This window comes from Equus asinus, chromosome 12 (assembly GCF_041296235.1).
Source record: "Equus asinus isolate D_3611 breed Donkey chromosome 12, EquAss-T2T_v2, whole genome shotgun sequence".
Lineage (NCBI taxonomy): Eukaryota > Metazoa > Chordata > Mammalia > Perissodactyla > Equidae > Equus > Equus asinus.
The window spans coordinates 76,705,401-76,718,556 of record NC_091801.1 but is presented as its reverse complement, the minus strand read 5'-3'; the positions used below and the strand labels follow the sequence as shown (position 1 = coordinate 76,718,556).

Genomic DNA, 13,156 nt, shown 5'->3' with positions numbered 1-13,156 from the left:
CAGACAGTGCATGTCAACCCCTTAGTGCACGCCTGCTACACGTGATCAGACAGTGCATGTCAACCCCTTAGTGCACGCCTGATACACGTGATCAGACAGCGCACATCAACCCCTTAGTGCACGCCTGATACACGTGATCAGACAGCGCACATCAACCCCTTAGCACCTGCGTAATACACATGAAGCTCAACAGTGGCAGCCCGGGGCTCAGTGTGTGCTTGATGAAAGTGTATTGATTTCTTAAGGCAGACAAAATTTGCTAAGGTCACATGGCATTGGGACAACATATTTCAATGCTGCCCACCTGTAGGAGAGAGAGAGGAAGAGAGGAAAGATTGGGGAGGGAGGGGAGAGTCAAAGAGGAGAAGAGGGAAGGGTGGAGGGAATATGGGAAGGAGGAGGAGGAGAAGGGAGAGGAGAGGGGAGGCAAGAGGGGGAGAGCGAGGAGGGGGAGGGAAGGGAGGGGGGAAGAGAGGGGAGGGAGAGGGAAAGAAGAGGGGAGGAGAAGAGGTGAGGAAGAGGAAGAAAGAGGAATGAATGAAGATAAGGGGAGAGAAGGGAGGCAAAGGGATCATCAGTTGGACAGAAAGAATGGCCACTGCACCAGAACGTCCTGGGAGTGGGAGGGAGTGAGGGGGTTCCCACGTCTTACCTGGGCCTCTCCCTGGGGAGGGCAGCCTCACAACTGTCTACTTCTCTATGGCTCTACAACCCCTCCCCTGCACACCACCAGAGCTTCTCTATGTGACTCGGGCGCTGTGCTTACCTCTGCTTCCTGAAGGCTGACTATGGCCAGTCCTTGGCTCCCCACCCCTTCATTTATGCAAAACGCTGTGAGCAGACAGAGGGACGCACCCTGGTGGAACTGCTGGCATAGTGGAAACGCAGGTGGGCAAGTGTGGCGTGTAAAGGCCTGAGGCCAGTGGGACCGTGGGAAGTTCTCCAGAGAAAGCAATGTCGCAGGAGACGCTGACGTTCCCTGGAGTCAACCAGCAAAGGAAGGACTGGAGAGCAGGGCAGATGGAGGATGCAGGATGTGCAAAAGCCCAGAGTCCAGCGGGAGCATGGCAGATTCCAGAAACGGAGAATCGATGGCCGAGGCTGGGCATTGGGAGGCAAGAGCCTGGGCAGGGGTGGCCTCAGAGAGCTCACGACAAGCTAGGCTCTCCTGAGAGAAACTACTAGTCGATGAAGTCTCTCGTAATGACGTTCCGCTTTAGGAAGGTCCTCTGATGGCAGGATAGAGAGAGGACCAGGCTAGAGCAAGGAGATGCTGAGGAAGCTGTTGCACACAGCTCAAGGGGACCTCTGGTGGGTGTCAGGGCACTGGGCGAGCCCTGTAGGAGCTCATTAGACACTGGATTTGTGGCACTGGAAGAGGGAGTGGATGGCTGGTTAGAGGGAGAAGCAGGGAAAGTCACAGATGACTCCGGAGTTTCTGGTCTAGACACATGGATGGAGGGAGGGGCCTCTGAAACAGAAGGATGAGACAGTCATTTGGCCAGTGTGGGTGTGGGGTCTCATGGGAAGGCCAAAGAAACTGTGTAGAGAAGTCAGATGTTTGGGTCCAGAGCAGGAGTCAGCAAACCGTTCTATAAATGACCAGGTAGTAAATATTTTTGGCCTTTCGGTCATACAGTCTCTGCTACCTCAATTCACTCTGCAGTTATAGCTGGAAAGAGGTCACAGATGCCATGCAGAGGAACCGGTATGGCTGTGTTCCAATAGATTTTTACTTACAAAGCAAGTGCCAGCCCCTGGTCTAGAGCATTAGGGAGATTTCTGGACTGGAAATAAATATTCAAGGAAAGGTGATTTGAAGTCATGAGTGTGGGTGAGGGTTGGGGGGTGGTCCTGAGAGGATGAACAGAAGGGCCTGGGACAGACCTGGTGGCTCCTGCCCCCCTACTCTGCCTGTAAGACTCTTTCCTGCCCCCAGGCCAGCCTCCTGAGCCTCCCGGGCTTTCCCTGCACCGCGGCCAGGCCCTGACCAGAAGCTCCACCTGTCCCTGTCCTGGGTTGCTTCCACTGTGGGCTGCTGGAGGCATGGGCTCTGGGCCACCCCTCAGAGCCCTGATGAAAGATGTCAAGAGGCCAGGAGTCAGTTCTCCTCCTGCATCCCGAGTGACCTGCCTCTTTCCAAGGGGAATATGTAGATGAAGAAGGAAGGAAGAAGGAGGAAGGAAGGGGGAGATGGAGAGAAAGAAGGAAGGAGAAGATAGATAGATAGATAGATAGATAGATAGATAGATAGATAGAAAGATGGATTAGAGAGAGAGAGATGATAGATAGATGGATGGATAGATGATAGGTAGATAGAGAGAGAGAAAGATGATAGATAGATGAATAGATGGTTGGATGGATAGATAGATAGATAGATGATAGATTAGACAGAGAGAGAGAAAGAGAGATAGATGATAGATGATAGATAGATAGATAGATAGATAGATGGATAGACAGATAAAGATAGATAGACAGTCCAGCCTGTCTCAGACATTTGAAGAGCCTGGAGCCTGGGATATAAATGGAGGCTCCTGGCCTGCAGCCTGCTTCTCCCTTTTCTTCCCACCACCTCCCATCTTCCCATCCCATATCTCAAAGGGCCCTGAGTTCATGCATGTGATCGCCCAAAGCCAGACACCCCGCCCTAGGCAGCACCTTCGTTGACCCCGGGGCCTAAAGGTGAGCATACTAGCTGCACTGGTTGCCCGTGGGAAGTCATACATGGGTAGAGGACTGCACGACCCTAAATCAGACTTTGGGAATTCTACACCCTGAGCATCCAGATCATGTTCTAGAAGGTGGAACGCACACTCTACATGGGCACCTCTTTTGGGCTCAGGGAGTCCTCATTCTTGCGGGGAGGGGTGAGGCACACGGCATCAGATCTGGCTGCCCTGGCCTAAGGATGGCAGGGATGAAGGCAGTCATTGGTGAGCATGAGGCCACAGAGTGTGCAGAAGCATTCGGTTAAGAGCCTGACGTGAGTGGTTTAGGCTGAGCGTTGGCCCTGAATAGCTGCGTTGTTCAGGCAAGTCACCTCCCCTCTCGTAGTGGCCTCCCCATCCTCATCTGTGATGGGACATCAGCATGACATCCAACGCAGTTCTGGAGGGAGACACTTGGTTACCTGCAAGGTATGATTACAAGCGTCCCAGTTGGAACTCAAAATTGGGTTCAGCCTTGTCTGGAAGCTCCCAGGAATGCTTTTCCCTGAAGGTCTGAAGACTCATCTTGGGGAGAACTCCTGAAGAAGATGGAGACAGGCCCAAGGAGCTGAACTGGCAAGACAGCCTTGGTCACCCGAGGGAACAACTCTGAGCAAGCCTCACGTTTGCACCGAGAGTGGTTTCCCATTGGCCTAAGTTCACCCGAGTTCCAAGGAGTCAAGACCTGTGAGCAAATGTCAAAAGAGCCAGAAGCTTCCAGAAGCACTTGGGGCCACTTTATAGGGGCTATGGGCCTGCATAATCAAGTAGCGCATTTGGGTCAGGCGTGAAGAAACTCTGTACGTTACTCTCTGGCCCACAGACATCTGCCTCCCGGTGACCATTTGTCCAGGCGCACATGCTGGGCTGACCTCTGCACTTAGTTCTCCAGGTGTACGGAGCCAGTGAGCACACCCCAGGTCCCTCCTCTCCGCCATTAACAGTCGCTGCTCCTCCGTCAGTCCTGCCCAGAACATGCGTTCCAACCCTACCCCGTTCCCTCACTCTCTAATCTGGACATGGCCCTCCAGAAACGTGGCTCCCAGAGGTGAAACCAAGTTCCCCAGGAGTCTCTCCTCAACCCTACTTCTATTAATGCAACCTAAGATTGTATTTGCTTTTGTATCAGATTTCTATTGTTGTGAGAAAAATAGCTACGGCCTTAGAGCTTAGAAGAACCCCCATTTATGAGCTCACAGCTCTGTAAGTCACAGGTCAGGCAGAGTTTATGTCTGGGTTGTCCGCTCAGGGCACCGCGAGGCTGAAAGGAAGGTGTGGTCAGACCGAATTCTTGTCCGCAGACCCTGGTGAGGAATCTGCTTCTAAATTCAGTCTTGTGGGCGGATCCAGTATCTTGCAATTGTAGGACTAAGGTCCCACTTCCTTGCCAGCTGTCAGCCAAGAGTCACTCTCAACTCCAAGAGGCCACTCATGTTCCTTACCACGTGACCCCTCCTTCTTCAAGCCAGCAATGGCCCATCAAATCCTTCCCAAATTTCTGACTTCCTGGGTCTGACTTTCAGACCGAGATTTAAAGAGGTCATGGGATTAGGTCAGGCACACCCAGATAATCTCCCTAGGTTAAAGTCGACTAACGTGGAACCCTAATTACACCTGTAAAGTCCTAGTGCCATAACTGCAAGAGTGACATGTCACATAGTCACAGGTTCCACCCAAACTCAAGGGGAAGACAATACACAGGGGCAAGTGTTATTGGGGGTGTACCGGTCAAGGTTCTCCAGAGCAAAGAACCAAGAGGTTATATAGATATAGAGAGAGACAGTAAGACACAGACACAGACATATTGATAAACATATATAGACGTTAAGAGATTTATCTTAAGCAATTGCTCACACGGTTGCAGAGGCTGGCAAGTCTGAAATCTGTAGGGCAGGCCAGCAGGCTGGAGACGGAGGCAGGAACCGATGCTGAAGTCTTGAGGCAGACTTTCTTCTTCTTGGGAAACCTGTCCTTCCCCTAGAGCCTTCACCTGATTGGATGAGGCCCACTTACACTACCAAGGATCATCCCCTGTACTTACAGTCAACTGAGGAACGATGCTAGTCACATCTACCAAACATCCTCACAGCAGGTCCTTTCTCCCAGCAGAGCGGACACAGAAAACTAACCATCACAGAAGTCATCTTAGAATTCTGTCTGCTCCATTTTTGTGAGCAGCTCTCTCATACCAATGATCCATCTTGTGGTTGTGTTAACCAAGACCCCCATGGGTCCCAGTACTCTTGCTGTTTGTGCCTCAGGTGTACATTTCAACATGCGTGTCTAATGTTATATCTGTCTTCGTCCAAGAGCAGAAAAGCATCCACAGCTCTCTCTTTGCCTGGGAAAACCCCCCTGAAGGCTTTCCAAAGAGGATGGTCCCCCAGGGCCAGGACTCCCCGAGGCAGAGGAGTTCGGAGGGTTCAAGAGGGGCTTGGCAGGCCTCCTGCCACATCCCTCCTGTGGAACCCCAGTCATGAGCCCTACATCTCAGCCGCAGAGAAGCCCTGGCTCTGACAGCTCTTCGGGGAAGAAAGGCATTTGCAAAGCCTAATAATGGCACCATACATATGTAAACATGTTACACAAAGCTCATTTATTTTAAAAATCCATTTCTCTCCTACAGATGGTATATTGCAAAACGAAACGAGAATACAGCAGCCCTGCCAGCGGCAATCCTGATCACTCGTCTCCGCGTGGCTGAGACACATCACGCAGGAGAGCACGCACATCTCAGGGCGCCCATCGCTTCTGCGCCAGAGCGTCTCCAGTCAGCCCGCCTGCCTGGGTCTCAGGTACAGTTTGCGCTGAGCGACAGTGCTGTCTGCAGGTGTGACCAGTGGACAGGGGATCCAAGCCCAGGTGGAACCAGACATGGACATTGGCCTGAGGGGGCTGGAGTGAAGAGTTAGAAAAATGCCAAGAATATAGTGCCCGGAAAGTCAGCTGCGTCGCCTCAGTTTCCCCAGTCAGAGAGGACAGCCAGGATCTGACAATGGAAGCCAGTGTAAGGTGGGTGTGCCACCTTCTAGAGAACATGCACTTCCCCGCCTTACCCACGTTCCCCCACGTCAGGGTCAGGGCTGTTGATCAGCTGGCCTTTCCAGGAAGACCGTGCTGTGTAAAAATACCCGGCACATATATTTTTATTACAAATTGCATCAGAGCCTTGCATCAGAAGCGGACGTGACTGTCCCTCTGACTCACCTTCTCAGCCTTGGCTCAGATTTCATCTGTAGCCGGTGTGGACGTTTCTGGGGTCTTCAGCTCCCTTTGTGCCAGCAGAGTCTGGCCATGAGTATGCACAGTGTCCACACTTTGTGGGTGCACTGTTCCCGCAGTGACACTGAGGGATAGCTCAGACGTGGGGGTTGTGAGCAACTCAGGGGTACGCTCCAGGAAGGGGGATGGGAACCTCTTGCCCTCCTACTGATGGTTCTGGGCAGCATCCTGTTTCTCAGACGGTCCTGGAGGAACGGAGCCCCCAGTGCCCTCAGCAGCCGCCCTGTGACACCCCTTATAAGGGCTTTTCCTTCTTCCCAGGTCCACTCACCCAGCTTCCTCACTCCTGCCCTTTGAGATGACTGTCCATATAAACCATGTAAATACAGCTCCTCATTTCAGCTCCTTCGGCTTCCAGGGGCATCCTAGCTAGGAAATATCTCTACAACTAACGGGGCCTCTCACTAAAGGTCCCCAAGGTTGGCTCAACTCTTACTGAACTGTTGGTACCAACTACTCCAGAGTCAACCAGAACAAGCCTGATGGTGGAAAAGACACATTGATCAACTTGACTGTGGAAACACATCCCTGGTGGTCCAGTGGTGAAGATTCCACACTCTCACCACAGTGGCCCGGGTTCGTTTCCCCGTCGGGGAGCCACACTGCCCGTCTGTCTGTTGACATATTGTGACGACGGTGTGTTGCTGTGATGCTGAAAGCTATGCCACTGGTATTTCAAATACCAACAGGGTCACCCATGGTGGACGGATTTCAGACAGACCAGGAAGAAGGACCTGGCCACCCTCTTCCAAAAAAATTGGTCATGAAAACCCTGTGAACAGCAGTGGAGCACGTCTGATACAGCACTGGAAGGTGAGAGGATGGCGTAAAAAGACCGGCAGGGTTCCGCTCTGCTGTCCACAGGGTCCTGGAGTCAGAATCGACTCAACGGCACTGACAATAGCAATGGAAACACGACACGCCCCTGGGAGATTCATGTCTTCAGGGAATTAAGAAACCACAGCAATCCCTTTACAAACTCAAGCTCCCATTGGGGAGATTATAATACATCCTTCTTTACTTCTCTGTTTCCAGCAATACTGGAGCTCAAGTATATTGACGAGAATAGACTTATAATACTTATAAAATTTACTGACAGCAAGAACAATGAAGAGATTGAGGTCTGGGCTGGCAGGGTGAGAGGAGAGATTTTTGGCAGGACAGCTTGGGGAGGAAATGATCCAAAGCACCCTCAAGCTTAGGGTCTGCTTCCCCTCAGCTTCTGGAATGGGGACAGAAGGAAAATGTGCTTAAAGCACCTTCAGGCCATGAGCTGTGATTGCTCCCTGAGAGTTAGGGGAGGTGAGAAATCATAAAGGTCAATAAACATGTGGTCAAGAGCCAGACACACAAAATAGAAGCCAGGTGTCTGCAAAAAAAATACAATGCGCTGTATCAGAATAGACTAGGTCATGTTGTGTAACAATGCAAAATCTTAGCGGCTTGAAACCACAGAGCTTTGCTTCTCTCTTACGCTAGGTGTCCCTGGAGGGTGGGCCGGGGGCTCCACTCCACAACGTCTTCACTCCAGGGCAGGCAGACGGAGCAGCCACCGTCTGACTCATGGTCGGTGACTGACAGCGGGAAGGAAACATGGGGAATTGCTCACCGGCACGTACAGCTTCCACCCAGACGTAACGTTGTCAATTCTGCTCACATGTCATTGACCAGGCCCAGTCGCGTGGCCACACCTAAAGAAGTTAGGAATGCAACCTTACCAGAGGGCAGAGAGCTGGAAATAATTGCTGAAGAATGCTGACTGCTATAAAACACAATTTCGAACACCTCCTCTAGGCTGGAGAAGAGGAAAACGCTTGAGCTGTTCCCAGGGCGCAAGGGGTGCTAAATGGGTGTGAACTCTATGATTGATTTTTGGCTATTTTCAGCTATAATAAATATCATTGACATTTTGGCTACTTGTGGTCTGGTCTTTATTATCTTGTTAATATCGCAGCAATATAGGTATGTGTATTTTTAAATACTTAGATATGTTTCAGTTGTATATATGTATCTTAAATTTATTTGATTAATTTAATTTAATTTGTATATCAAGACACTCATCTTCTTACTCAAGGCCTTCCGCCGTCCTAGGCTGGTTGTGTTTTTTTCCAGTGAAGTCCCCTGCTCTATAATGCCCCATTTTCCTCTTTGAGTCACTTTATGACTCCTTCCTTGATGTTTGGAAAACATCACCACATTTTCCGTCGCAGAAATCCAGTTGCACAGTCCTAATATTGTGGAGCATCATTTCTGAAGAGCAAAACAAAGACCGAAAGAGAGAGCAGGGAATCAAAGATTAAATAGCCCAGAAGGTCAGTGTCAGACCAGGACAGCAAAGGGGCTGCTGAGAGGTGGTGAGCAGCTGCTGTCCCAGCTCCCCTCGGGCGGCGCATGAGGAAGCTGCAAGAGCGCAGCAGCCTCGTGGGGCCACGAGGCTCCAGGACAGTCAAGGGGACGCAGAGTGTCCTTTGAGGTAGCTCTAATCCTCACCGTGCAGCTCACCAGGAACTTGGTGCGAGGGCTCGAGCAGGTGGCCCATCTGCACACACTGATGCCTGGGCCACAGAGGCTGTGGGGCCGGCTGTAGGGGGAGGGGCAGAATGCAAGGTCCTGCTTGGGCGGAGGGGGGTTCAGCCCCAGGACGCCTCCCTAGAATCTGCTCCAGACATGTATCCCCTCACCTCCCTGGGGCCAGGCAGGGCCACCTCCCCGCACCCTTGGGCCATCTCCCTCCTACTTGCGCACGGAAACACCCACCCTCAGAATCCCCTGCTGGTGATTCAGGAACGAATTCAAGGGTTGGAGGGGAAGGGACCTTCACTGAGGAAGAAAGAGGCTGTGTGTCTGTCTCTCTCTTGTTCAAGACCTGAGGGCACGTGCTAATAACCCAGGGGCAAGAGACAGCAGGAAAATGGGTTTAGTCATGGTTTCCAGCTGGTGCTACACTTTCGTTTCCCTGATACTCACAGTTGGGGGGTGATTACCTACTTTCCAAACACCTTGTGCTCTGGGAGGCGAGATGCCAAGGGCCTGTCCTGTCTGGACCCCTCTGGCTTTCCGTCTACACAATCACTTTCTGTCTCTGAGGCTGTTTGATCCATGCAAAACGGAAAACAGGGGAGAGGTTAGATGAAAGCCTGGCAGGGGTCCCTTCTGCCCCTTGTTAAATGACACCCTTTTACTGAATGCTACGATGTGGCATTTTGTGTCAGTTCAGGGTACTTTCAAAAAATATAACACTATACCCTCCCCTCCGACAGTGTGATTGATCTCTCCTTTCAAACAGATACGAGTCTTCCCTCTTACATTCTCCTGTGACCTCCCAGAATTTGAGATACGCAATTATCTCGTATGCAAACAACACATCATTCTGGGCTTAAGTGTTTTTAACTCGTCAACCGTGCTTAGATTGATTTTTTTTTTTTTTTTTTTGCTGAGGATGATTTGCCCTGAGCTAACATCTACTGCTAATCTTCCCTTTTTTGTGTGTAAGCCACTACCACAGCACAGCCACTGACAGATGAGTGATGTAGGTCCACACATGGGAACCAAAACCAGGCTGCCGAAGTAGAGTGTGCCGGACTTAACCACTAGGCCACCAGGGCTGGCCCTAGATATTTTAATTCACTTATAACAAGAGTGGACATTTTTTGACCACTTGTTATTTGCCAGGCATTGTTCCAACAGGTTACATTTTCTAAACACCCTCTTATTGGGTCCCCATAATAACTTGGTAAGTTGGTGTTTTACCACTTCCCCACTTTACAGATAAATCAACTGAGGCACAGCAAGGCAAGTACCTTTCCTGAGGCCATGTCGCTGGGGAGGAGTGATGCAGGACTCACATCTGGCAGTCTGCCTCCCAAGCCTGTGCCCTTCACCCCAGGACCACATCATGCATCCTTGTTTTCTGTTTATCTATCCACCCACCCACTTTCCAGAAGCTTCCCTCTGCTCATGCCTCTTCCCTTCTCCGAAAGGCCAACCACTGTTCCTCTTCTCAGGATTATAGAGTACATCCATCTCAAGACAGCTGGTATCTTTGGGCAACTATAGTCTCCCATTATCCCTCAAAACACAAGCTTGAGAATGGAGGTTTGGAAAATACGTCACCTTCTTAATATGTATGTTGGGGGGCAGTGTCAGGGGCCCAAAGGGGACCGAGGGCTCTGCCAATAACAGTGGTGATTACAATTGGGGCTCCACTGTGCCCCCTTCCTCATCCTCCCCTACCAAACGCCCCATTCTCCAAGGAGCAGGCCTGCTCCAGCACGAGAAACTATATTCTACCCCAGCAGAAATTTCCTAATTTCAACTTCTTAGAGCTTTCACTTCAGCAATAAATCTTCTCAAATAGCTATTGTTCCAGAAGCATTTTCAAAGAAGGAATGAAAACCATGGTCACCAGGGCAAGGCAACAAATGCATTTCATTCAGTGACAGAAATGAGGAGACTCAAAATTCCCACCCAGAAAATATGCTCATGCTGGCTCCCCGTCCAGCCTTCCATGTGTTCCTGGCTTCTGGCCCAAGGTCAGGGGAAGGGGCTATGTCCAGCCACCCCTGGCTGCACTCTCCCACAACTCGAGTCTGCCGCCCTCCTCTCTAAGGCCACGGTCTGGTGGAAGGAGCATCTCTCCGTGGCCCCACTTCCTGCCCCATCAGACGATGACAATAACATCTGACCTGTAGGCAGTCATGACCATTAAACCCGTATGGCATGCAAAGTCCACCGGAGAGCCAGGAGCCCTGGAGGGGTCTATGAGTGAATGCAAGACCTGAATTTGCAGCTGAATTGAAGTCAAAATGGAACTTGAGAATGAATATGGTCCCTTAATGAGCACAGGTGGGGCAAATTCTGGGTACCATGTGGTGGTTTAGATGCAGCCAGGGAAGGAAATCCACACCTTTGCTCAGAGTTTGCAGAATACCAAAAGACAACCACGCAACTGGAAAAGCAGTTGAATCTAGTGTCCCTGAAGTTCATTCCAGGTGGGGATCGTTAGCCCGTTTTCCCAGGGGGAAGAGGTGAAGTCCATGGTCACACCAGAGCTAGCTGGCGATGGAATCTGGTCTATGTATTAGATCATGCTGCCTGCAAAACCCACCGCATCAGTTACTTCTCACCAGCAAACCCAGCCTGTGATGCAGCACCAGGACCCCAGTACATGGGTCAGGCACACCTGCCACAGTCCAGCAGCTGGGTTGGGAGTCCTAGTGATGCCTTAGGAAGACGGACCCAGTAACAGAGACACGTATGAGATGCCACAGGCATGCAGAGGTAGGAACCAGGACTGAGGAGACCACGGGTAGGGAGGCAGAGACCAAATCGCGGTTGACCTTGGGCAGCATGCCTAGGAATGCAGACTCTATATCGTCCTCCGTGTGTGAACCTCTGAACCGCGCAAAGTAACGCCTGGCAGGGTTGGGTCTGTGGTCTACAAGGAGCTCTCTGCTGCTCTGTGGAGGATGGGCGGGCTGGAAGGGAGGGTGGTGGATTGGCACGGGAGAGGGTCAGTGGCCCCAGTTGGAGGGAGATGACGGGGAATGAAGAACCTCAAAGCGTGGTCTGTCAACAATCTGTGCACTCATTACACAGATATTTATCATCCACCTGTTTTCTTCTCTGACGTATCCCTACCCCCTAGAACAGTGCCTGGTACAGAATAGGTACCTAATAAATACGCAGTGAATGAACACATGAATACATGAGTAAATGAAGAACTGCCAAGGGCGAGGTGGGGTTCGAGAATGAGAGTAGCCTGTCCCAAGACTCCACATCAGAGATCTCAGAAGGTTCATCCCACAGCGTGTGCACGACTCCCACCAGGTGGGTGGAATGAGAGAGGCCTGGTCCCCAAAGCCTGTCCCCAGAGACACGGAGGCAGGGATGGAGAGCTGTGTCTGGAAATGCTGCCTCCATTAGTACCGACCAGCCCGGGAGCCCTGAGCTTCAAAACTGAGAGACGGCCCTCCCGGCCAGGCCACCTGAGCCAACCTCTGCCCCAGGCTCTCTGGAAATGACCCTCCCTGGTAGGCTGAGACAAGGCCCCCCCCACAAAAATGTCCACGTCCTGGTCCCTGGAACCTGTAAATATGTGGGAAAAGGGACTTTGCAAGTGCAATTACGTTAAGGATCTTGAGACACACAGATTATCCTATACCATCTAGGTGAATCCATGGTAATTGCAGGGTTCTTACAGGAGGGAAGCAGCAGGCTCAGAGTCAGAAGGGGATTTGACGACAGAAGCAGAGGTCAGCGTGATGGGGCCAGGAGCCAAGGAATGCAGAAGGAACCGGATTTTCCTCTAGTGCCCCCAGCAGGAATGCAACCCTGCCCACACTGGGTTTTAGACTTTTCACCTACAGAACTGTACAAGGATACATTTGCAAGTTTGCATAATTTGTTACAGCAGCCCTGGGAAACTGGAATGTACCCTCTCACCCCTACCTTCGCCACCTGGACACCCGCCCGCCTCAGGAGGAGCCCTGGACCCTCCAGCCTATTTCCCTCCAGCACAGCTGGGACACCCTCACCAACAACTGGGGGAGAAAACGGGAGGTAACCGGTCTGACTTACAAAGGACAAAAATCCGCTCCCTCCACCACCAGCTAGCTCTCTTTACAAAAACTATCTCCAGGTGATGACACCCTAGGATGTTCTGAACAACTTGATTGACACAAAAGTCGGTTCCGGAAAAATTAAAATATTCAGGATCTGTATTTTTGTTGTTGTTGTTCAAGATGCAAATAGCTCTCCGAGCCCCAGGGGGATAATGTATGTTTGTACAGCACAGAAAACTATTAGAATTCAACAATGCCTGTGGGAAAATGCCCGCTTTTAGCCTCTACATTCACATTTGGAATATTCGAGAAGGAGCAACAGAGAGGCAACTTTCTAACCTTTGGTTCTTTCATTTGTGTATCCATCTAAAGTTTTAATCTTAAAAACTCTGCAAGATCAAATAAAGATTCCCACTTTGCAGATGAGAGCAGGGAGGCATTCCCGAGATCACGAAGGGATGTAGTGGTGTGGATCAGACTAGATGAGTCTGTCCCATTTACTGCAGCGTTAACTGAGCACCTGCTGTGTGCCAGGCAGGGCTTTGGTCCCTGGAGGGCACAGACATGAAGCCGTGTGGTCTCACCAGACACAGACCAGGTCTC

General features: G+C 51.1%; 1 long non-coding RNA gene across 8 annotated transcripts in view; it reads right to left on the bottom strand.

Moving 5' to 3' along the window:
• Positions 1-13,156, bottom strand: part of LOC106824837 (uncharacterized) — a 64,366-nt gene that overhangs the window by 17,626 nt on the left and 33,584 nt on the right. For 3 of the 8 annotated variants that reach the window (XR_011493387.1, XR_011493390.1, XR_011493391.1), the window contains one exon: positions 2,306-7,681. This is a non-coding gene — a long non-coding RNA (uncharacterized lncRNA). Of the gene's footprint in view, positions 1-474 lie in introns of those variants that run through there. The other 5 variants (XR_011493388.1, XR_011493392.1, XR_011493386.1 and 2 more) reach the window with 3 other exon arrangements.